At 43.1% G+C, this 23,720-nt stretch overlaps 1 protein-coding gene across 13 annotated transcripts in view; it reads right to left on the reverse strand.

Moving 5' to 3' along the window:
* The window catches only part of ATRNL1 (attractin like 1), a 624,604-nt gene that overhangs the window by 443,714 nt on the left and 157,170 nt on the right, over positions 1 to 23,720 (reverse strand). The window lies entirely within an intron of this gene.

Raw genomic sequence — 23,720 nt, forward strand, 5'->3', positions numbered from 1 at the left:
TCTACTTTGAGAGTGACATCACTGCCGTAGGTGCCCACATATGCTGCTGCACCTTCAGGCAGAAACCAAGTTCAGCTTGACTTCAAGAGTCTTAGCACACTATTACACGCACACATCTCCAGCTTAGGTTTGTATTTTGCACAAGAACTTCTGTTTAAACAGTTATTTTATATGCTTAACTACCATGCAAACATTCCACATACATGACATATTTTCAATAAATTTATAATCTATGCCTTCAAATACAGAACTTTTCATCTGGTTTTGCCATGATATTTTAACTTATTAATTGTAATAATGACATTAGAACTTAAAAACAACAAAACCCCATCCCATCCTGGAAATATCTATTTTTAGGGAAATAGAATCATAAAATCAACCAGGTTGGAAAAGAACTCCAAGATCATCCAGTCCAACCTAGCACCCAGCCCTAGCCAGTCAACTAGACCATGGCACCGAGTGCCTCATCCAGGCTTTGCTTGAACACCTCCAGGGATGGTGGCTCCACCACCTCCCTGCGCAGCCCATTCCAATGCCAATCACTCTCTCTGTGAAGAACTTCCTCCTAACATCCAGCCTGTACTTCCCCCGGCACAACTTGAAACTGTGTCCCCTTGTTCTATTGCTGGTTTCATGGCAGAAGAGGCCACCCCCCACCTGGCTACAGCCACCCTTCAGGTAGTTGTAGACAGCAATGAGGTCACCCCTGAGCCTCCTCTTCTCTAGGCTAAACACCCACAGCTCCCTCAGCCTCTCCTCATAGGGTTTGTGTTCCAGGCCCCTCACCAGCTTTGTTGCCCTTCTCTGGACACGTTCCAGCACCTCAATATCTCTCTGGAATTGAGAAGCCCAGAACTGGACACAGTGGCTTCCTGGCTGCTCTCCAGAGTGGCTGGAGAGCAGCCAGGAAGAAAGGGACCTGGGAGTACTGGTGGATAGAAGGCTGAAGATGAGCCAGCAGTGTGCCCAGGTGGCCAAGAGAGCCAATGGCATCCTGGCCTGCATCAGGAACAGTGTGGCCAGTAGGACAAGGTTGGTTATTGTTCCCCTGCACTCAAACAGCAGTTCCCACTATCTTTTTTCATAACATGCAGATTCTAAGCGTTAGGGAAAGATTATATGAAAACAGCATAATCCAGTAGAGCAAAGCCACGCTGCAAAATCACAGCCCCATGGAATTTATTAAATAATAAATGCTCAGTGTGATTGATTTTTGAGTTGCTAGCTCAGCATATAAATGTTCTTGCTGATGCTGACAACAAACGAATACCCATCGCTATTTCCATGAAGTATGCATTTTAGACAATTGAATTTAAAAACACTTATTGCTTAGCCCCCATCTCCAACATAGGGCTGCAAGAGCATTTTTTTCCTCTCAGAGCTCACTAGAGGTGGTGTTTTAACTTGCTATGCTTGCTTACTTCAAAGATTACTAAACCAGCAGCTGCACATGGGTAATTGCACTTAGTACTATGGTTTTAGTTAATTAGAAGGTATTAGGTGATAGGTTGGACTTGATGATCACAGGATCTTTGGGATTGGAAGGGACCCAAAGAGATAATTGAGTCCAACCCCCCTGCCAGAGCAGGACCATACAATCTAAGGTCACACAGGAATGTACCCAGGAGAGGGTTGAAAGTCTTCAAAGAAGAACACTCCACAATTTCTCTGGGGAGCCTGTTTCAGTGCTCCCTTACAGTGATGCTTACTGTAAAGAAGTTCCCCCTTGTGTTGAGATGGAACCTCCTGTGCTGCAACTTACACCCATTGCTCCTTGTCCTGTCACAGGGAGCAAGTGAGCAGAGCCTGTCCCCCTGCTCCTAACCCCCAGTCCTCAGACGTTTATAAACATTTATCAAATCCCCTCTCAGTCTTCTCTTCTCCAGACTAAAAAGCCTCAGGTCCCTCAGCCTCTCTTCATCAGGCAGTGTTCTAGTCCCCTAAGCATCCTCATAGACCTCCACTGGACTCTCTCCAGCAGATCCCTGTCCCTCTTAAACTGAAGAAGCCAAAATTGAATGCAGCACTCTAGATGAGGTCTCACCAGGGCAGAGTAGAGTAGAAGGGGAACCTCCCTCAATCTATTGGACACGCTCTTCTTACAGAGAGTGATTTGCCATTGGAATGGGCTGCCCAGGGAGGTGGTGGAGTCGCCATCCCTGGAGGAGTTCAAAAAAAGACTGGATGAGGCACTTAGTGCTATGGTCTAGTTGATTTGACAGGGCTGGGTGACCTTGGAGGTCTCTTCTAACCTGACTAATTCTATGATCTTCTCTGATTCTATGACCTTCTTAACGCACCCCAGAAACCCATTTGCCCCTCTTGGCCACAAGGCCACATTGCTGTCCCATGGACAACTTGTTATCAACCAGCACTCCCTGGTCCCTCTCCACTGAGCTGCTTTCCAGCAGATCACCTCCCCGTCTGGTTAATTCTGTGATTCTGTGAATTTCTTTAAATCACCTTGCTGATGATATTTTGTAGGAAAGCTGTGATGATGCTATTAAATAGAGCTAATACTTAGCTAATTCTGGTTAACACGCAAGGCATAAGTTGCATCAAAACCCATGCTACGTCACTCTTTTCCACACAGCTAGGCTAAGTAAGAAATAGTAAGTATAAACACACATTAGATATAACATTGCAATGCTCAGTTTCACTACAAATGTTCAGTGATGTGGCAATATGAGAACTGCCCTTCTGAGTCCATTTCCCACATCAGCAATATTACAGAACTGCCTAGTCACTTCTTTCTCTAGAAACATACATTCAGTAAATAAGTTTTACAGAAAATATATCCATTCAACCTTTGGGACAGGCAATGTGAAAAGCAAACAGATGTGCCCATCAACATTTACACAATATCACTAATTGAGTAGCATTAAAATTAAGCTAAAGGACTTCTGTGAAGCAACCAGCAACAAAAACAAGTGTACACAAGCAGGAAAGGAATATGGTATTAGGAGTGCAGCTGTCATTTTATAGTGATGTGATTAACCTTTGTTAAAAAAAATAAGTCTGATCAGACCAATCAACACAAATGATTTTATTTTCACCCTTCTTGATTTATATTTCTTTGATGTCATTTTTTTGTACATTAGCAGCACAAAAAAAATTAGATAAGAACTGTATCTATGTGTATTGACAGTGATGAGTACTGTGAGAATGAGCAACAAAAGGTAAATGGAATAAGACATTACTTGAGGATAAGGTATTGAATCTGAATATGCAGGAATTCTCCAAGCATGTAAATCAGACTGTTTACAAAGGCCTTCAGTGATAGGATAAAGTGCAATAGCTTCAAACTAGAGAAGAGCAGGAAGTTAGGAACAGGTTCTTTACCATGAGGGTGGTGGAACGCTGCAATAGGTTTTCCAGGGAGGTGGTTGGGGCCCCTAGAGGTATTCAGAGCCCTGCTGAGCCTCACCTTGGGCAATCTGATCTACTGCTGACTGCAGAGGGGCTTGGACTCTAGCAGGTCTAGGGAGTTCCTTCTCCCATTCTACTCTGCCCTAGTGAGACCACATCTGGAATACTGTGTTCAGTTTTGGGGTCCCCAGTTCAAGAGAGACAGGGACCTGATGAAAAGAGTCCAGTAAAGAGCCATGAGGATGACTGGGAGACTTGAGCATCTCCCCTATGGAAAGAGACTTAGAGTCCTGGAGCTGTTTAGTCTGGAGAAGAAAAGACTGAGAGATCTGACCAATGTCTATAAATATCTGAGGGGTGGGTGTCAAGTGGGTGAGGCCAAGCTCTTTTCACTGGTGCACAGTAATAGGACAAAGAGCAATGGATGCAAATTTGAACATGGAAGGTTTTATCTCAGCATGAGGAGAAACTTCTTTACAGTGAGGGTGATGGAGCACTGGAGCAGGCTGCCCAGAGAAGTGGTGGAAATTAATAATTGGTTATGAAATATGAATATTAATTTCTGTATGAATATTGTTTTTATTATTAATATTAAAAATTCAGGGAAATTCCCTGAGATTCTCTGGCTTTTCAGAACTTCTTAAAATAGGAACACAAAACCAGGAAATATTCTAACTATGCTTATGGAGACTTAGCATTAACTCTAGCATGTGTATTCATGATGCTTTGGTCCCTGAGTAAGTCTCCTGTACAAAGACCCTTCCAAAACTCACAATAATGATCCCAGGATCAAATACAAAATATTCCAAGCAGAGGGAGGAAGAGAAGAACTGAGTACTGCTGCTGAGCCAGTGCGAGCTGCATACAGGTGGCCTCCGTGATTCCCAGTTAACAAGCTATGAATGAGGTGCTGCTCCTGGTGGAGGGTCAGTGCGGAAAGGCAGCTTCTAAGTCACCCCCCATTAACCACATCATTTTGGAAATGAAGCTGGCCAATAGGCACTAGCATCATTGTTCTGCCCAATGCATTCAAAGCTTTGTGCCTCGTGTGACCGTGAACGGGCAGCACAAGACACCTGACACATGGTGCTAAACCCCTAGCCCTCGAGGCTTTGCTGGAGCCAAATCCTCCATTGTTTCTCTCATCTACTCCCAGACCCCCAACAGGAGGAGAACAAGGGTTAAATGGGCATGGCAGGATTTATGCCCTACCAGGACACCTTCTTTGAAGACTTTCATCACTCACCTGGATGCATTTCTGTGCAGACCACCCTAGGGGATCCTGCTGTTGGCAGGCGGCATGGGGACTTAGACTCAATGATCTCTGGAGATCCCTTCCAATCTCTAATATTCTCTGATTCTGTGACTAGATGATATTTGGAGGACTCTTCCAACCCAGTCCATTCTACAATTCTATCACCACCCATGTGTCATATAAAGCAAAGCCAATATCCACAAAGAGTTAATCATTTCACCAGATAAATACTAGGTACAACTTTGCTCTGGGAAACCAAGTATATCAAATCAACCTCACAGCCAGTTCTGTAAAAGCTGAGTTATTTTTTTTCAACAGCTGTCTCAGACTGCAGTGCAGTATGCCCTCTGTTCTTCCTTGGCATTTTAGAGGCTAACCTGGTGGTTACAGAAATGCTCTTGTACTTAGCTTCTTACAGTAATTCTCCCAAGCCTGAAAGTGATTTTGTCTAGGATTTACAGTCATGGTGAAAGACAGACAGTATCGCCTGACCATGACCTAAGCCTGCTGAGATAGTCTGAGTACTTGTAAGGCAATTAGTTTTTTTCCTGAAAAATGATACTCTGGCAGAGCCAAACAACCTAGAAAACACAAGTGAAGTTTCCTTAGCTTTTCTGGACTAACACATACATTCCAGGAGCAGGATTTTATTACAAAGAAACCCAAAACGCATCTGTGAAAGAACAGACAGGTTGATCCTGGTGGTCCTTTCCAACCATAGCGATTCATTAGATGTTGATTAGATGTTGTGCTGAGGGATTTGGTTCAGTCAAGGACTTGTCAGTGTAAAACTAATGATTGGACTCAATGGTCTTGAAGGTCTTTTCCAATCTAAGATATTCTGTGCTTTTCAGAAAACACAATATAGTTTGGTTACACCAACATGGTCCTATGGCAACTTTCCCCATTTATTCTTCATGTATTTATTCTTAAGCCACTTTTCAACTGGCAGAGTACCTCTGCAGCATTTGTATTTCATTATTTCTTCTGTTTGACCCATTCATCCTGAAAAAATAATTGATTTTGTTGTTTGCTTCTTTGTAATAAATACCTCTCAAGTAATCATGTTAAATCTATCTTTAATCATCAGTAACTAACATTACAAAGACAGCCTGGCAAACCATAATTCTGTTCTATACAAGTAGATAATGAAAACGTAACACAGGAGATTAACATTTGAAGACAGGAAAATTTGTCTTGGAATGAACTGAACAGAATCTTAAATAATTAACAAGAGCCTTGCTGTGCCTGAACCATTCATGTCAATAACAAATTAGAGAACAGAACTTTAAGGGCTTGCTCTTAGAATCATTCAGGAATGACCTGCAACAATACTTTGCTTTTTGGTCTTTCCACTTATGTTCTTGTATTTTTAATTGGAATATAGATTATCAAGAAACAAGTGCTCTCTGCTCTTGTGAGACCCTGCCTGGAGTACTGTGTGCAGTTCTGGAGCCTCCAACACAAGGAGGACATCGAACTGTTGAAGCCAGTCCAGAGGAGGCCACAAAGATGCTCAGAGGGCTGCAGCAGCTCTGCTATGAGGACAGGCTATGAGAGTGGAAGAAGTCTGGAGAAGAGAAGGCTTCAAGGAGACCTTGGAGTGGCCTTCCAGTATCTGAAGGGGGCCTACCAGAGGGCTGGTGAGACATATAAGGTCTTGCAATGACAGGATGAGGAGTAATGGGTTTAAACTGGCAGGGAGGAGAGATTTAAACTAGATGTTAGGAAGAAGTTCTTTACAGTCAGGGTGGTAAAACACTGCAACAGATTGTTCAGGGAGGTTGTGGAAGTCTTCAAGACCACGTTGGATGAGGCCTTGAGCAACCTGTTATAGTCAGAGGTGTTCCTGCCTATGGCTGGGGCTTGGAATTAGATGATCTTTGAGGTCCCTTCCAACCTAAACCATTCTGTGATTCTCTAAATTTTACAGTTTGAGCTGCAGGTTTTGTGAGTTCAAGCCAAAAACTAAACTCTGTCTGATGTATAGTACAGTTCTTTAAGCATGCTAGCATATAAAGGGATATTTCATTCACATGCCTACCAGATTAAAAATATTCTTTAATTTACTCTAAGTTTTCTTCTTTGTGAAGAGGCTTTTAACAAGAAAACATAAGGAGGAAATTAGAATTGCTTAAGAAAAGAAGACATTTCATATCTGGCAGACAAACTTTGGCTAGGTTTAGTAAAAGTAAAAACTAAACCAGTGAGGGTATCTGTACTCGATGCAGGTTTGGTTTAGGGTTTGTTTTTTTCAAAGGAAAAGCACAAACAGGATTTTAGATGCCTTCATCTTTGCATATCCAATCTGAGATGCATTTAAGAATTTTTTTAGACACCAAAGGTTCAGTTTGGTAGATTTTTTAAACTACACCTATTTAAATTTTCACATAACTACAGAGTTGTCAGGGCTGGAATGGACCTCAAGGATCACCCTGCTCCAAACTTGCCTGCCATGGGCAGGGACACTTCACACTAGAACAGGCTGTCCAGAGCTTCATCCAGCCTGGCCTTAACTCCAGGGATGAGGCTTCCACCACCTCCCTGGGCAACCTGTTTCAGGGTCTCACCACCCTCATAGTGAAGAACTTCTTCCTAACATCCAGTCTGAATCTACCCATTTCTAGCTTTCTTCCATTCCCCCTAATCCTATCACTACCTGACAGCCTAAAAAGTTCCTCACCAGTTTTCTTGTAGGCTTCCTTCAGATACATGAAAACGACAGCAGTTTCCCTATTATTTTCAAATTTGGGGGGGAAAAAAACCTCCTTTCATCAAAAGACTGCAATTTTTTCTCCCTCTTCCTAAAGAGAATGCAGAACTCCCTAAATTATTACAGAAAAACATAAAAACAAACAAAAAAACCCTCAAAGATTATTCTAAGGCAGCAGAAAAAGCAAAACAATTTAAACCCACTCAGTAGCTATTCATAGCAGCTTTAAAGGTCAAGAAAGATTTCCAATCTATAGGTGAAAAACAAGTGAAATCAACAACTGCTGATTGGAACTATTTGTGTGAGTTCTGGTCATTTGGAGTAAAAGCCCAAAGAGAAATGACTTACATGATTTATCAGACAAAAAGAAAACCACCACAAAATGTGAAGCCAGGAAATCATTTCCCAGCATTAGGCATTACGAGGAACAAAATATGACTGATTTTTAATGCACTCAACTGTGAGTGAAGGGGTATTTATTCCTTAAATAATGAAAGTAGCTTGCCATTGTAGTATACTGCATTTACCATACAGGAAATTAAGGTGGAATCAGCTGCAATCAAACAGAAATGCCATCACAAGAGGTTTTTGAGAATCTTCATTCTATCAGCTGGAAAATGACTTGCATGAGGTCTCAAATGCTATTTACTCAACAGGCTATAGTAAGTTTCCAAGATTCCTTATGGAGAGGGATAACCATTTCAACACAAAATAACATCCTGACTCTTCTGTCCTGATGGCATATTTGTGTCTAGTGATCACAGAATAGTAGGGGTAAGAAGGAACCACTGGAAATCATCCAGCGTAGCTCTTTTGCTAAAGGAGTTTCACCTACACCAGGCTGCACAGGAATGCATCCAGATGGGTCTTGGAAATCTCTAGAAAAAGAGACTCCCCAACCTCTCTGGACAGCTTGTTCAAGTGCTCCATCACCCTCCAAGTAAAAATGGTTTTCCTTACATTTAGTTTACAGAATTTCTAGTTTGTGCCTCTCTGGGCATGGCTGAAAAAGCTCTGGCCCCATCCTCTTGACATTAATCCTTTTCATATTTACTGGCATTGATCAGATCCTCTGTCAGTATTCTCTTCTCCCAGATAAAGAGCCACAGGTGTCTCAGCTTTTTCTCATAAGACACACTCTGGGCCCTTCACCATCTTTGCCACTCGCATTGAGCCCTCTCTAGTAACTCCCTGGGGAGACCAGAACTGGACAGAGTCCTCCAGACATGACCTCACTAGGGCAGAGTAGAGGGAAAGAAGAACCTCCCTCGACCTGCTTGTCAGCCTTCTTAATGCAAGAACACCCTGTTGGCTCACAGTTGACTTGTTGCCCACCAGGATTCCTAGATCCTTGTCCATAGGGCTGCTTTCCAGTAGCCAGATTGCTAAAAGCAATTCCTAATATAGAATCATAGAATCAACCAGGTTGGAAGAGACCTCCAAGATCACAGTATCACAGTATCACAGTATCACCAAGGTTGGAAGAGACCTCACAGATCATCAAGTCCAACCCTTTACCACAGTGCCCAAGGCTAGACCATGGCACCAAGTGCCACGTCCAACCTTGCCTTGAACTGCCCCAGGGACGACGACTCCACCACCTCCCCAGGCAGCCCATTCCAGTGCCCAATGACTCTCTCAGTGAAGAACTTTCTCCTCACCTCGAGCCAAAATCCAGTCCAACCTATCACCCAGCCCTATACAGTCAACTAGACCTCCCAGTTACACTGGCAGCTCCTGCCATAGTTCTATGATCTAAATGCAATCTCTGGTATAATTCAAACTAATGACCATGTAATTGTTTTTTAAAGAAAACAAACAGCATTGAATTTCTTTAAGGATATAAAATTGCAGTCAGTGATGGAAGATATGATGGCATGTGATAAACATTAGAGTGACCAGCTGTCAGGATACATACTGGTGGGATTTTAGGAAAGGATTAGAAGGTGATGCTGGCATTTCTGAATGACTGCATTTAAAACTAAGAGATAACAGAGAAAATTTGAGTGGTTGCAGTATGAGAGAATGAGATCTTCTCAGCACCTAGAAACATCTAGAAAGGCAGATTCAGAAACTTCAAACAGACAGAATGCCTACTTTTTTCCTTAAATTTCTATTGTATTTTGGAAGACTCTGGCTGTAGTCAAACACTTATTTGAAGATCAAATAAAAGTAATTTAAGAAAATGTCATCTTCAGCTTAACACTGCCAACCCTTAGAGGATTGCATCTTCTCAGCCTTAACACAGGAGCTACCTCAGCCATTTCAACACAAGGTAAATGGTTTGTTTATAAGAGGCTGACAAAACCTGTATTTCCGAGCAGCTGAAAGGTTCTAAATCATGACTTGTCTACCTACATCCTTTGAAAACCAGTGACTTAAACTTCGTTAGGAAGGTGAACATCCTGATACATGGCTCAGACAGATGGTAAATAGATTTGATAAATGTTCCTTATTCCATTAAAAAAAAATTCTAGTATATAAAGCTCAAAAATAAGAATGCAGAGCATCTAATTCATCATTGCCAAAAAACTATGTGACGCAATAAAAGGCAGGAGGACTTGGTCACCAACATCAGTGAAAGCAACACAATTGTCATTAATCCTTGTGAAAAGATAAAACAGGTACAGAGATAAAGGAACGTAATATAAATCAAACCGCTGTATCTGTTCAACATCTACGAAAGTAATAAGTAATAAGGATGCCTGAACTCTTGGTTCTCAGACCAAGCTGCTGAATCAGCACAAAATGCCTGCTACTTAAACAGATTAAGACAGCACAAGCTGTTGCTATTCTTTTTTGCTCTTTAAGATATTTTTGTTGCCTAACAGACCTAAGAGAAGCTTAGACTGAGTTTAGTAAAGATGCGATATTGATTGTACATTTGTAGAAGTTCAGAAAGGTTTGCCTTCTGTTATTTTCCTTTCTAAACAAAACCTACCATGTTCTCTCTTCACTTCTGCTAGAATCCACTGTGCTGGGTGGTGAAGTTACCTTCACACAAAGCACACAGTGGAGCAAACAGGCTGAAGGAACAGAACTATATTTGATAAAACCAGTCATTAAACATTTCTACACAATTACATTGTGGCTGTGCAGGGTGGAAAGAAAATTTTGCTGCTCAGGAGAAAAATCTTGAAAGGAATAACAAAGACACTTTAAGAAACATTTTTACATTAGCTTTAAGAGTTTTAATAGTTAGGAACTGAAAGACTGTGTTGAACTTAACTTGCTGTCCTCCAATCGGTGGTTGAAAGCCAACCACATACTGGACTGCATCAAAAGCAGCATGGCCAGCAGGTCATGAGAGGTGAATCTCCCCCTCTACTCCACTCCCGTGAGACATCACTAGCAGTAGTGTGTCCAGCTCTAAAGCCCCCAACACAGGACATGCAACTGTCCAGAGGAGGGACACAAAAACAATTAGAGGGCTGGAGGACCTCTCCTATGAAAACAGGCTGAAAGACTTGGGACTGGTCAGCCAGGAAAAGAGAAGGCTGCAGGCAGACATTATAGAGGCCTTTTAAGAGGGCAAAAAGGGTATCTGGAGAGGAACTTTTTAGAATGTAGTGACAGGACAAGGAGCAATGGCTCCAAACTGGAAGAAGACAGATTTAGATTAGCATTAGGAGGAAATTCTTTATCATGAGGCTGGTGAGGCACTGGAACAGGTCACCTGGAGAAGCTCCAACCCTGGAATGTTCAAAACTACAGTGGATGGGACTTTTTGCAACATGGTCTAGTAGGTGCTAATAGCAGGGGTGTCAGAACTAGATGATCTTCAAGGTCCCTTCCAAATCAGACCATTCTGAGACTCTATATTATGGTGAGAAACAAACAAAAAAATGTGTAATTTGGGTGGGAGGATATTCCAAGTCACTTCAGCCAGATGAGTCAAATTGACCAAAAGTATATTCATAGAATGGTTTAGGTTGGAAGGGACCTCCAATCTCATCCAGTTCAAACCCCCCACCATAGGCAGGGACACTTCCCACTGGAACAGGTTGCTTAAGGCCTCATCCAACCTGGACTTGAACACCTCCAGGGAGGGAGCAGCCACAACCTCCCTGGGCAACCTGTGCCAGTGTCTCACCACCCTCACTGGAAAGAACTTCTTCCTAACATCCAGCTTAAATCTCCCCTCTGCCAGTTTAAACCCATTACTCCTCATCCTGTCATTACAAGACCTCAGTTAACAAGGTCATGTGGAATCCAGCACTAAGTTAGTGACCTGAAAGTTAAATGTCTTGTGTGCAAGAAGCCAAATTGCATAGCATAAACCAAGTAATAGGCAGCTACAGCAGAAGATACTGAATCCCAATCATAATAGCATATACTGCAACACAAAACTGTTGGAGTAAAATGCTATACCTGGAAAAATAACTCTTGGTAAGGATTCTTTGGGAATCTGAGCCTCAGTGAAATCCACAGGGCTTTTCACAGCAATTTCAAAGGAATTTACTGTTCTGTTCCAGAAGCTGGGCCAGCAGAAATGAAATTTTGCATTTCTCCCTAGGCCATTTCAAACTACAAAAATACATCTTCCAAAACTTTCATTTTGCAAACCATCATAGAATGGTTTGGTTGTAGTCTCTCCCCAGCTTTGCTGTAGGCCCCCTTCAGATACTGGAAGGCTACTACAAGGTCTCCTGGAAGCCTTCTCTTCTTCCATGTCACAGTGTCACACTGAGCAGTACAAATGTGGGAGGTGGGTAGTGGTCTGGGAGATGATTGGGTTAGGAAGGTGGTGACTGTCTTCACTTGGTGTTTTCCCCCTTTTTCCTTCCCTTGTTACACTGCCTTTACCTCAAACTGTGAGTTGTCTTACTTCTGCTCTCCCTGTCACATAGGAGGATGGGAGTAGAGAGTCTACTTAGATGCTAGCCAACGTCAACCCACCGTACAGTCAGTGAGCAGTTTTGCACAACCACCATCTTCAGTAGCAATTCTGAGCTGATACCTGAACCTGTGCTTTCTTACACTTGTTCTTACAATCAGATCACCTTTTAAGTACCACACATATCCTTATTTTAATAAGCAAAATCAAATTTAGAGAATCAAGTGTCAGTTAAAAATGCTGTGTTTGAGATAAAAGTCTTCTGTATGCCATCAAGGGAAACCACAAGATCCTATCAAAACCCCATGAAATGCCACAGACTTCTCTCTGAAGATTGATCATGAGGAATGCTACAGCCAACATTTTCTTCTTATTTTTTTCCTCCCCTGAAATTAGAGAAGTCTAAACAGCTTGACAATGACACTTTCCTTGACGTATAACTCCAGGTCCTTCAGCCAGGAATATCCTGAATGTAAATAAGTTACGGGATGAAAGTAATACTTGTAAATAAACATAATAAATAAGTGCCTATAAAACTGTTCCCAGTTGAGTTTTTACTTCTAATTTACAACAAATTATGCTAGAAACCATAGTTTATAACACAAATCTAATCTACAACAAAGCCAAAAAGGAAAGAATTATGTATACACATAACAATTAATAGAACACTAAAAAGTTTGCTTAGCACATTTTGCTTGACAGCCAAAAAAATAAGTGGAACAGTAATTTGCTAAAGGTGTCATTTTCAAAGTTCCTCAGCTAACTTATGGCATTCCACTTTTTTTCTTTAGCAGCACAGCACTTGCTCAGAATTCAGTCTGATTAGAGTGAATTTAACTTCATAACTAAGCCCAAGTGCAGGCATTTTGTTCACTGCCTTGAATGTTGTTCAATAAAAAGCACTAAAGGAAGGAAAGTAAATTTTCAAATCACTTTTGGGGGAAAAGGTCAACTTAAACAAAAGAGTCCTTATTCTAACTACACTAACAATTTCTCTGCAAGAAAGGACCCATAAAACTTGAACACCTTATTGTTCTGTGAACTCTAAACTTTATATTTCACGTGCACTAAAAAATCCTCTACCTACTACTAAAAACAAATTTCAGTGTTTTAGTTATTATTGCTTTTGTTCTACAAAAAAAAAGAGGTGTCATATAAAAATGACTTATTGGTGTCATTTTCTCCATTCCACACACACACACAAAGATAAACCCTCCATCACCACTATTGCAACATGGCATTTCTTTTTCTTGCAGCACTGAGTACTGCAGCAGATTGCCCAGAGGGGCTGTGGAGCCTGCCCCACTCTTGGAGCCGTTTGGAAGCCTGATGGATTGGAGACAGAACAAGGGGGAATGGCCTCAAGCTGAGGCTGGGGAGGTTTAGACTGGACATCAGGAAAAAGTTTTTTCACAGAGAGAGTGGTCAGGCACTGGAATGAGCTGCCCAGGGAGGTGGTGGAGTAACCCACCCTTGAGGTGTTTAAGGGTGGTTTGGATGTGGTGCTTAGGGAAATGGTTTAAGGTGACTCTCGTAGAGTAGGGTTGTAGGCTTCCAACACATGTTTCTGTGATTCTGTGGATATGGTCCCAGGCAACCAGCTCTGTGTGACTGTACTTCCTAAGGGGTTTGGCCCAGATGCTCTCCAGGGGTCTCTTTCAACCTGAGATGTTCAGTGAGTTGAAAATGGTGCCATATACTGAAGCATTAAAGACCAGACGTTTCAAACCTTCTGTTCTTCACACCCTGCTATTTTACAACAACACAGCATCTCCAATAGATTTGTGTAGTGGCTTCAGGCTCACCATATTTTGGTTCCACACACAAGTGTGGAAGGGAGGATAATGCCTATCTTTGAAAATCTTGCAAAAATTCTTCAGATCCATGTTACCACTAAACTCCTGCCCTTGCCTGTCTTTAAGGGGGGTTTACAAAGGATCTCTCTACTGCCTTCATATTAATTGGCTGGTTGATGAGCATCAGTGTGCAAAGTTGGAATAGTGTCTCCTAATCCTAATACTTTGATCCAAGTAATTTATTTTCAAAGAAGCTCATTTATGAGTTGATCTCAGCTGGTATGACCTAGTTACTTTTTTTCTAACTGTAACCTTTGGTTTAGCTCTGCTAACTACAATGTTTTATGGTTCTGTATTTCCTTAGAAATAGATGAAAAAAAAAGTCACACACCAGACGAATGGACTGGGAACATCTGTACAGTAATTACTTCTCTGCTTCAGTAATATGCTCTTTATGCTGTTTCACACACTTCTGTTGAATGCCATGTCCTTGCAAAGTGGATTGGATTTATGACAGCTGGACAGAGAGGAGATATGTTGCTATCTGTGAGCACCTAGCAGCTCCATCAGTTTTCAGAGGATCATAGAATCAACCAGGTTGGAAGAGACCTCCAAGATCAGCCAGTCCAACCTAGCACCCAGCCCTAGCCAGTCAACTAGACCATGGCACTAAGTGCCTCATCCAGGCTTTTCTTGAACACCTCCAGGGACAGCAACTCCACCACCTCCCTCTGCAGCCCATTCCAATGGCAAATCCTTCTCTCTGTCAAGAACTTCCTCCTAACATCCAGCCTGTACTTCCCCTGGCACAACTTGAGACTGTGTCCCCTGGTTCTATTGCTGGTTGCCTGGGAGAAGAGACTAATCCTCACCTGGCTACAGCCTCCCTTCAGGTACTTGTAGACAGCAATGATGTTAACTCTGAGCCTCCTCTTCTCCAAGATAAACAACCCCAGCTCCCTCAGTTTCTCCTCACAGGGTTTGTGTTCCAGGCCCCTCACCAGCTTTGTTGCCCTTCTCTGGACACGTTCCAATATCTCAACATCTCTCTTGAATTGAGGAGCCCAGAACTGGACACAGCACTCAAGGTGTGGCCTGACCAGTGCTGAGTACAGGGGAAGAATAACCTCCCTTGTCCTACTGGCCACACTGTTCCTGATGCAGGCCAGGATGCCATTGGCTCTCTTGGCCACCTGGGCACACTGCTGGCTCGTCTTCAGCTACTATCTACCAGTACCCCCAGGTCCCTTTCTGCCTGGCTGCTCTCCAGCCACTCAGTCCCCAGCCTGTAGCGCTGCTTGGGGTTGTTGCGGCCAAAGTGCCGAACCCTGCACTTGGCCTTGTTAAATCTCATCCCATTGGCCTCTTCCCACACATCCAACTTGTCAAGGTCCCTCTGCAGGGCTCTTTTACCCTTCAACAGATCCAGACCTGCCCCAAGCTTGGTGTCATTTGCAAACTTACTGATGTAGGATATAAAGGCAACAAAAATGCTGCATCCTTGCTTAAGAAACTTCACCCACGCAGCCTATCTGGCAGAAGGCTTTCACCAAATGGTCACCAGCATCTTAAACACTGAGCCTTTTAAAGGCTGCTTAGACAGTGAGCAGTACAAGTTAAAACACAATGTTCCTGCTGTGCTGCTGTGCAGTTTTTTCTCCTACTGAGAAAGCAACAGCCTCGGTAGTACAATTATGGGGAAACTGCACATTGCTTGGGATGTTATCACTTTAGAAAAAAACAGCAATACAGCAAAGTGCTTATCTTATCTTATTATTAAATGTATTATAAATTCACAGTGTGTATCGTAAGTTTCTGTAAAGACTCTCTCCTGGCATCTCATACCCCTTCAGAATATTTTTTAGATACCATGCAGAAAGAGAATGACAAGATGATAAGCAGCTAGAGTGGTGTTTTTTTTTAACATTGACAACTAAGTAAATTATTAATGAGTTTGAAAAGAATCACAGAATGATAGATGTTAGAATCATAGAATCAACCAGGTTGGAAGAGACCTCCAAGATCACCCAGTCCAACCTAGCACCCAGAAGACCCATTCAACTAGACCATGGCACTAAGTGCCTCATCCAGGCTTTTCTTGAACACCTCCAGGGACAGCAACTCCACCACCTCCCTGGGCAGCCCATTCCAATGGCAATCACTCCCTCTGGGAAGAACTTCCTGTAACATCCAGCCTATACCTCCCTCAGCACAATTTGAGACTGTGTCCCCTAGTTCTATTGCTGGTTGCCTGCGAGAAGAGACCAACCCCCACCTGGCTAAAACCTCCCTTCAGGTACTTGTAGACAGCAGTGAGGTCCCCCCTGAGCCCAGCTCAGGGCACAGCACTCAAGGTGTGGCCTGACCAGTGCTGAGTACAGGGGAAGAATAACCTCCCTCATCCTGCTGGCCACACTGTTTCTGATACAGGCCAGGATGCCATTGGCTCTCTTGGCCACCTGGGCACACTGCTGGCTCATCTTCAGCCTACTATCTACCAGTACCCCCAGGTCACCCTCTCTACCTGGCTGCTCTTCAGCCACTCTGTCCCCAGCCTATAGCTCTGCTTGGGGCTGTTGTGGAAAAAGTGCAGAACCCTGCACTTGGCCTTGTTAAATCTCATCCCATTGGCCTCTGCCCTCCCATCCAGCCTGTTCAGGTCCCTCTGCAGGGCTCTCCTACCTTCCAACAGATCAACACCTGCTCCTAGCTTGGTGTCATCTGCAAACGTACCGACGCTGGACTCAATCCCCTCATCCAGATCATCAATAAAGACACTGAACGGGACTGGGCCCAGCACTGATCCTTGGGGAATACCATTAGTGACAGCTGCCAAATGGATGTGGCACCATTCACCACCACTCTCTGGGCCCGGCCTTCCAGCCAGTTCTTGATCCATGTCAGAGTGAATCTGTCCAAGCCACAAGCTGCCAGCTTTGCCAGGAGCTTGTTGTGGCAGACAGTGTCAAAGGCTTTGCTGAAGTCCAGAGCAAGGGACCACTGGAGATCATGTAGTCCAACCTTCCTGCCAAAGCAGGTTCACCCAGGTCAGGTTACACAGGACAGTGTCCAGGCAGGTTTAGAATGAGCCCAGAGAAGGAGATTCCATCACCTCTTTGGGTAGCCCATTTCAGTGCTCCACCACTGAACACAGGATGTTAAGGGTTGGAAGGGATCTCAATAGGTCATCGAGACCAACTCCCCTGTCAGAGCAGGACCATAGAACCTAGTGCAGGTCACACAGGAACACATCCAGACAGGGTTGGAAAGTCTTCAGAGAAGGAGACTACACAGCCTCTCTGGGCAGCCTGTTCCAGTGTTCTGTGACCCCTACAGGAAAGAAGTTCTTCACATTGAGGTGGAACTTCCTGTGCATTACATCCACTACCCCTTGTCCTGTCACAGGGCACAACTGAGAAGAGTTTGTCCCCTCTCCTCTTGACTCCCAGCCCTCATATATTTATAAACTTTGATCAGATCTTCTCTTCACCAGACCAAAAAGCTCCAGCCTCTTCTCACAACGATTTTTTTTCTTATGTACAAGTTTGTGCCTGTTATCTCTTGTTCTGCCACTGGGCACCACTGAAAGCAAAAAGAACAACAAAACAAAACCAAGACAAAACAAAACTAAATAAAAAGTTGCAAAGATGACATAAAATTATTTTGAGCATTCTCCCACACTATTTTCTTCTGTTACTTTATGCTGCATTTCAGCATCCACAGTTTTGTTGTTCCTAGAAACTCTATAAAACCTGTGTACTGCCCAGATGTGCAGAACCTGACAGAACAAGACTATCAAGAAAGCACTAAAAGTAACCACTAAGACAGCAAGCCAGTTTTTGCTCCCATCTGCACTCAGAGCTATTTTATTCCCAAAATTCTTTAACACTTAATGATGGATTTTCTATTAATGAATTTTGTTATGGATTTTCTATTAATGAATTTTGTTATTCTGCTCTTCAAAGTGTTCCTCAAATGGCTACAAAAACCCCATGCAGAGATACAGGCTGGGGTCGGAGTGGCTGGAGAGCAGCCAGACAGAGAGGGATCTGGGGGTGCTGATTGATACCCGCCTGAACATGAGCCAGCAGTGTGCCCAGGTGGCCAAGAGAGCCAGTGGCATCCTGGCCTGCATCAGGAATGGTGTGGTCAGCAGGAGCAGGGAGGTCATTCTGCCCCTGTACTCTGCACTGGTTAGACCACACATTGAGTACTGTGTTCAGTTCTGGGCCCCCCAGTTTAGGAGGGACGCTGAGATGCTTGAGCGTGTCCAGAGAAGGGCGACGAGGCTGGGGAGAGGTCTTGAGCACAGCCCTACGAGGAGAGGCTGAGGGAGCTGGGATTGGTTAGCCTGGAGAAGAGGAGGCTCAGGGGTGACCTTATTGCTGTCTACAACTACCTGAGGGGTGGTTGTGGCCAGGAGGAGGTTGTTCTCTTCTCTCAGGTGGCCAGCACCAGAACAAGAGGACACAGCCTCAGGCTGCACCAGGGGAGATTTAGGCTGGAGGTGAGGAGAAAGTTCTTCACTGAGAGTCATTGGGCACTGGAATGGGCTGCCCGGGGAGGTGGTGGAGTCGCCGTCCCTGGGGCACTTCAAGGCAGGATTGGATGTGGCACTTGGTGCCATGGTCTAGCCTTGAGCTCTGTGGTAAAGGGTTGGACTTGATGATCTGTGAGGTCTCTTCCAACCCTGATGATACTGTGATACTGTGTGATGCTTGAACAGATTTTTTTAATATTAAATCATAATCATTTGGAATATCTGTCCTCCAAACTTTCAACTTCTAGATTGCAAGGCTTCCTAGGGATTCTGCATCTGGTCAGCTCTACCTGCTCAGAAGCAAACATACTTGAGCCGTGCATCTCTCATCTAGGCTTCAGCACACCACAAAGCATGCATGTGCCTTACTCTGTTAAATCACTACAGAGTTTGAATCCTTAAGTATTTCTGGCACCGACTGACAGCACAGCACTTAGCACTCCAAGGGCTGCTCACACAATGTACTCCAGATCAGTCACATAGAAGGGGTAAACAGAACTAGTCTGGACCCCAAAATCTATCCCTTGTTAAAGTGCTCTGCTCCTGCATGTTCAGGATTCATCTCTGGCTTCTCCCATATTTTCTTGCACATTGAACTGAAGGATGCTGCAACTTAACCTGGTAACTTCACTGGCACTATTGCTTTACACTTTCCTTTGCCATGCAGGGGTTTTTACCTAACAAATCCTAAGCACACATACAGTGCCCAGACCTAATAATTTATTTCCTGTGTATTATTTATTTCCAACAAGGAATGCAAATCTTCTTGTAAAAGTAAACATACATCACAATATGAGGTAACAAATTAAATTGGGTTTATATTTTGGCTATCTCTTTCATATCACAGGCATAGCTACTACCTGGAATAACTCTAAATTAGTATAAAAACAGATAAGTGTAATAAATTACCATCATAAAACTTGCTTTAACATTAAAGGCTTTGGCAATTTATTACTTTTTTTTTTAATAGAATGCAGCAGTGAATCAAATATAAAAAATAATTCAAACCAGTTATTTCTGCAGTGAAATGTCACCAAGCTTTGAAGGATTACATACATCTTTACTGCAAGCCATATGTGGGGACTACTGAATGCAAAGATGTACACACTGAGAATATGAATTCTCATTTTCTGTATAGAATCACAGATTTATTGAAGCTGGAATAAAGCCCTGAGATCATCAAGTCCAGCCAATAACCTAACACCACCACATCGGCCGTGGCACTAAGCGCCACATCCAATCTTTCCTTAAACACCTCCCAGGACGGCGACTCCACCAGCTCCCTGGGTAGCAAATTCCAGAGTCTAATTACCCTTTCCACGAGGGAGTGCTTCCTAATATCCAACCTAAACCTCCCCTGGCACAGCTTCAGGCTATGCTTTCTCATCATCACAAGTTGCACGGGAGAAGAGCGCAATCCTCACCTTACTGCAACTTCCCTTCAGGTAGTTGTAAAGTGCAATAAGAACAAACTTTAAGTGACAGAAGTAACTGGTATTAGGTACTTTTGTAAAGAAGAAAAAGTACAATAATAATAATTTTTTAAAAAGCTTATTGTCAAACTATTACCAACTGACATCATCATAGAAGAGAGTAGTTTGTGCTTGCTCCTGAGTATTCTACAATGCTCAACACTTAAAATTTAGACTTCATTAAAGGTAATTACAGAAGACTTGGGCTGCAGTGAAAGAAGCATACAATTACAAGTTTGCTTAAGGCCTGGATGGTATTTGTGTTTTGGTTTTAAAGTCTTCATGCTTCAAGGTCTCTGACTGCCCAGGACTCTCCTGTGATGAGCCTGCCTGACTTTCATCATCATAGAATCAACCAGGATGGAAGACGCCTCCAAGATCATCCAGTCCAACCTAGCACCCAGCCCTATCCAGTCAACTAGACCGTAGCACCAAGTGCCTCATCCAGGCTTTTCTTGAAGACCTCCAGGGATGGTGACTCCACCACCTCCCTGGGCAGCCCATTCCAATGCCAATCCCTCTCTCTGCCAACACCTTCCTCCTAACATCCAGCCTAGACCTACCCCGGCACAACTTGAGACTGTGTCTCCTTGTTCTATTGCTGGTTGCCTGGGAGAAGAGACCAACCCCCACCTGGCTACAATGTCCCTTCAGGTAGTTGTAGACAGCAGTGAGGTCACCCCTGAGCCTCCTCTTCTCCAGGCTAGACAACCCCAGCTCCCTCAGCCTCTCCTCATAGGGTTTGTGCTCCAGGCTCTTCACCAGCTTTGTTGTCCTTCTCTGGACACGTTCCAGCACCTCAACATCTCTCTTGAACTGAGATCTCACACTCCTGATAACAATAAACTTGGGTGAGGGTCAGTCACAAAGTAAAGCTACATTAGATGGAAGACTTTCTAATGACACAGTAACAAAATTGCTAGATTCCAAACTAAGACTTAGGAACATTTTATTAAGCACTCATTGCAAGGCAAATATCCGCAGTAATTTTGCTCTAAATAGGTAATTTCCTCAGATAATCAGAATAATTTCTCTTCACTCCATATAAGGAGGACTTTCTGTTGGTTAAAACAGTAAAATAGATTACCACATATTCTTCTCCTGTCCTAATTTTTAGGAGTCTTGGAGTGTGAGACCTAAAATTAAGACAGGAAAAGAATATGTGGTAATCTATTTTAGTGGTTAACCAACAGAAAGTCCTTCTTGTATTCCATCTAAATCTTTCATATTGTAACTCAATCCCATTATTTCTTCCTCAACCAGACCCAGGACATGGGGAAAGGCACTTTTCTATGCTGGCCAGCTCTTAGCTTTTCTCCCAACGTACAGCAGTTTGCTTCTCAACTGTAGAGCACAACCTCTTTTCCCAACATCAGCTGCTATCCATAACCAAGTTAAATATTTGCAATCACAGCAACTTGTTATTTGCAGAATATCACAGTATTACAGATGTACTTTAAGAGCTACACTCACTGCCTTGTCATTCCTTCAGAAAGGTTTCAATTGTGACCCTCAAAGATATAACTCAGGACCAATGCACCACACGCTCAGGCAGTCTGCACCCCTCATACAGTGGATGGAGTCTCAGCAGAAAAGATATATTGGTAGGGTTCTGCCAGAAACTCAGTTGGGGGCATCAGAGACTATGAGGATGAAGGGGTTGAGGCTTTTTCCAGCTCCTTATAATTTCTTTTTCTTTGCCTGGCTATTTCTGTCTCATTTTCTAACTATTACAGTCACATTTACATTCAGCTTCTGACTGCTCTTCCACGCATTTTCCTGTTGCTTTTATTTTAATTATAGCTTTAATTTGAATCTGTTTCATTTTTTTTCCCCTGTGCTACCAAAAGCATTACCAGAATGAAGGACCAAAAAAGTAAATTAAAAAAAAAAATTAATCATCTTGCTCTTTCTATTTGCACACTGCCTGATCTCAGTCAAAATCATCCAGAATCGAAGGAAAATTGATTAGACTTATCTATGGATCATTGATATTTTTTTTCCTGCAGAATTCCCTGGCCCATGATTTGAACACCTCTGTCACAGGAACAAAAGAAAAGAAGATTTACTGAAGAAAACCTACAAGTCCATAATGACTGCATTCATCAAAATGTCTTAAACAGATTGATGACCTCTGTACTACAAGACACACAATATACCACTACAGATAAAGCCTCCAAAAAATTAATTACCATCTGCATTTTTTTGTTCAAGCATTCTTTAGTGTAAATAGCTCCTGTTCAAATCATGTCTACCAATAAAAAAAAAAGTACTCTCACAGCCTAGGGTTGAAAAAACAAGTTGTAAAATTTATAATTTTACTGGTCTTATAAATGGATTTTAGCCATTATTGCTCTGCACATAATTCACTAAAGGTGATGGAATGCTTATTTGGTTGATAGCTAATGTATCCCTGAAGAATAAAAGCTATATTAATACATCATTTTGCCATAAAGGTGATATAGACAGCAAAAGAACATTCTGTCAACTTCAGGAAATAAGAGAACTATTAAGAATTATTTAAAGCACCATAAAGCAGCAGCAAAATGTGCAATTGTCAATAGGGGCAGACATTAATCTTTCCATCCCCTTGAACACACTTTCTACATTTTGTGCTTGAGTTTACCAGACATACAGCTTTATGCATTGACTCCTGCATTTTAAGGTGGGGAGGAACAAGTGAACCCTTTACATGAATAGACATTCCTTCAAAACAAAGGTCTGGTTAAAGAAACAGCAATAACACAAAATCACAGAACCTAGAGGTTGAGATCACCGTGTCCAACTCCCCTGACAAAGCAGGATCCCCTAGGGTAGTCTACACAAGAATGTATCCAGGTGGAGGAATGCATCCAGTCTCCAGAGAAGGAGACCCCACCACCTCTCTGGGCAGCCTGTTCCACTACTCCATCACCCTCACTGTGAAGAAGTTTCTCCTTATGTTGAGGTGAAACCTTTTCTGTTCATATTTGTAGCTATTGCTCCTTCTCTTATTGCTGCTGACCACCAGAAAGAGACTGGCCCCAGCCGCTTGACACTTACCCCTCAGATATCTCTACACATTGAGCAGATCTCCTCTCAGTCTTCTCCAGACTAAACAGCCCCAGGGTTCTCAATTGGACTCCATAGACGAGATGCTCAAGTCCCCTAATAATCCTGGTGGCTCTCCACTGGACTCCCTCCAGCAGGTCCCTGTCTCTCTTGAACTGGGGAGCCCAAAACCAGACACAGTATTTCAGATGTGGTCTCACTAGGGCAGGGTAGAGGGGCAGAAGAATCTCCCTAGCCCTGCTGGCCACACTTTTCTTGATGCACTCCAGGAAGCCATCAAGCCCTCTTGGCCACAAGGGCACATTGCTGGTCCATGCAGAACTTGCTGTCCACCAGGACTGCAAGGTCTTTCTCCATGGAGCTGTTTTCCAGCAAGGCAGCCCCTAACCTGTACTGGTGCCTGTTGTTATTCCTCCCCAGATGCAGGACCCTGCACTTAAGGAAAAATCACAGGACAAAATGTTCTAACAACCTCCTAGATTCAATCTTATCTTAATGACTTTTCATGTTAAACAGGAGAAGGGAGGATATATTAAATTATAAGGGAATATACCAAAACCATCTGGACTATTGGATTTGATTCTCTCTTTTACTTCAAGGAGAATTCTCCAGTGCAGCTATTACAAAACTAAACAGATGGGATTCCTGAGGGTGTCTGACAATCCTCAGTGTACCAGGCTTGTCTGT

This window comes from Pogoniulus pusillus, chromosome 6 (genome assembly GCF_015220805.1).
Source record: "Pogoniulus pusillus isolate bPogPus1 chromosome 6, bPogPus1.pri, whole genome shotgun sequence".
NCBI classification, from domain to species: domain Eukaryota; kingdom Metazoa; phylum Chordata; class Aves; order Piciformes; family Lybiidae; genus Pogoniulus; species Pogoniulus pusillus.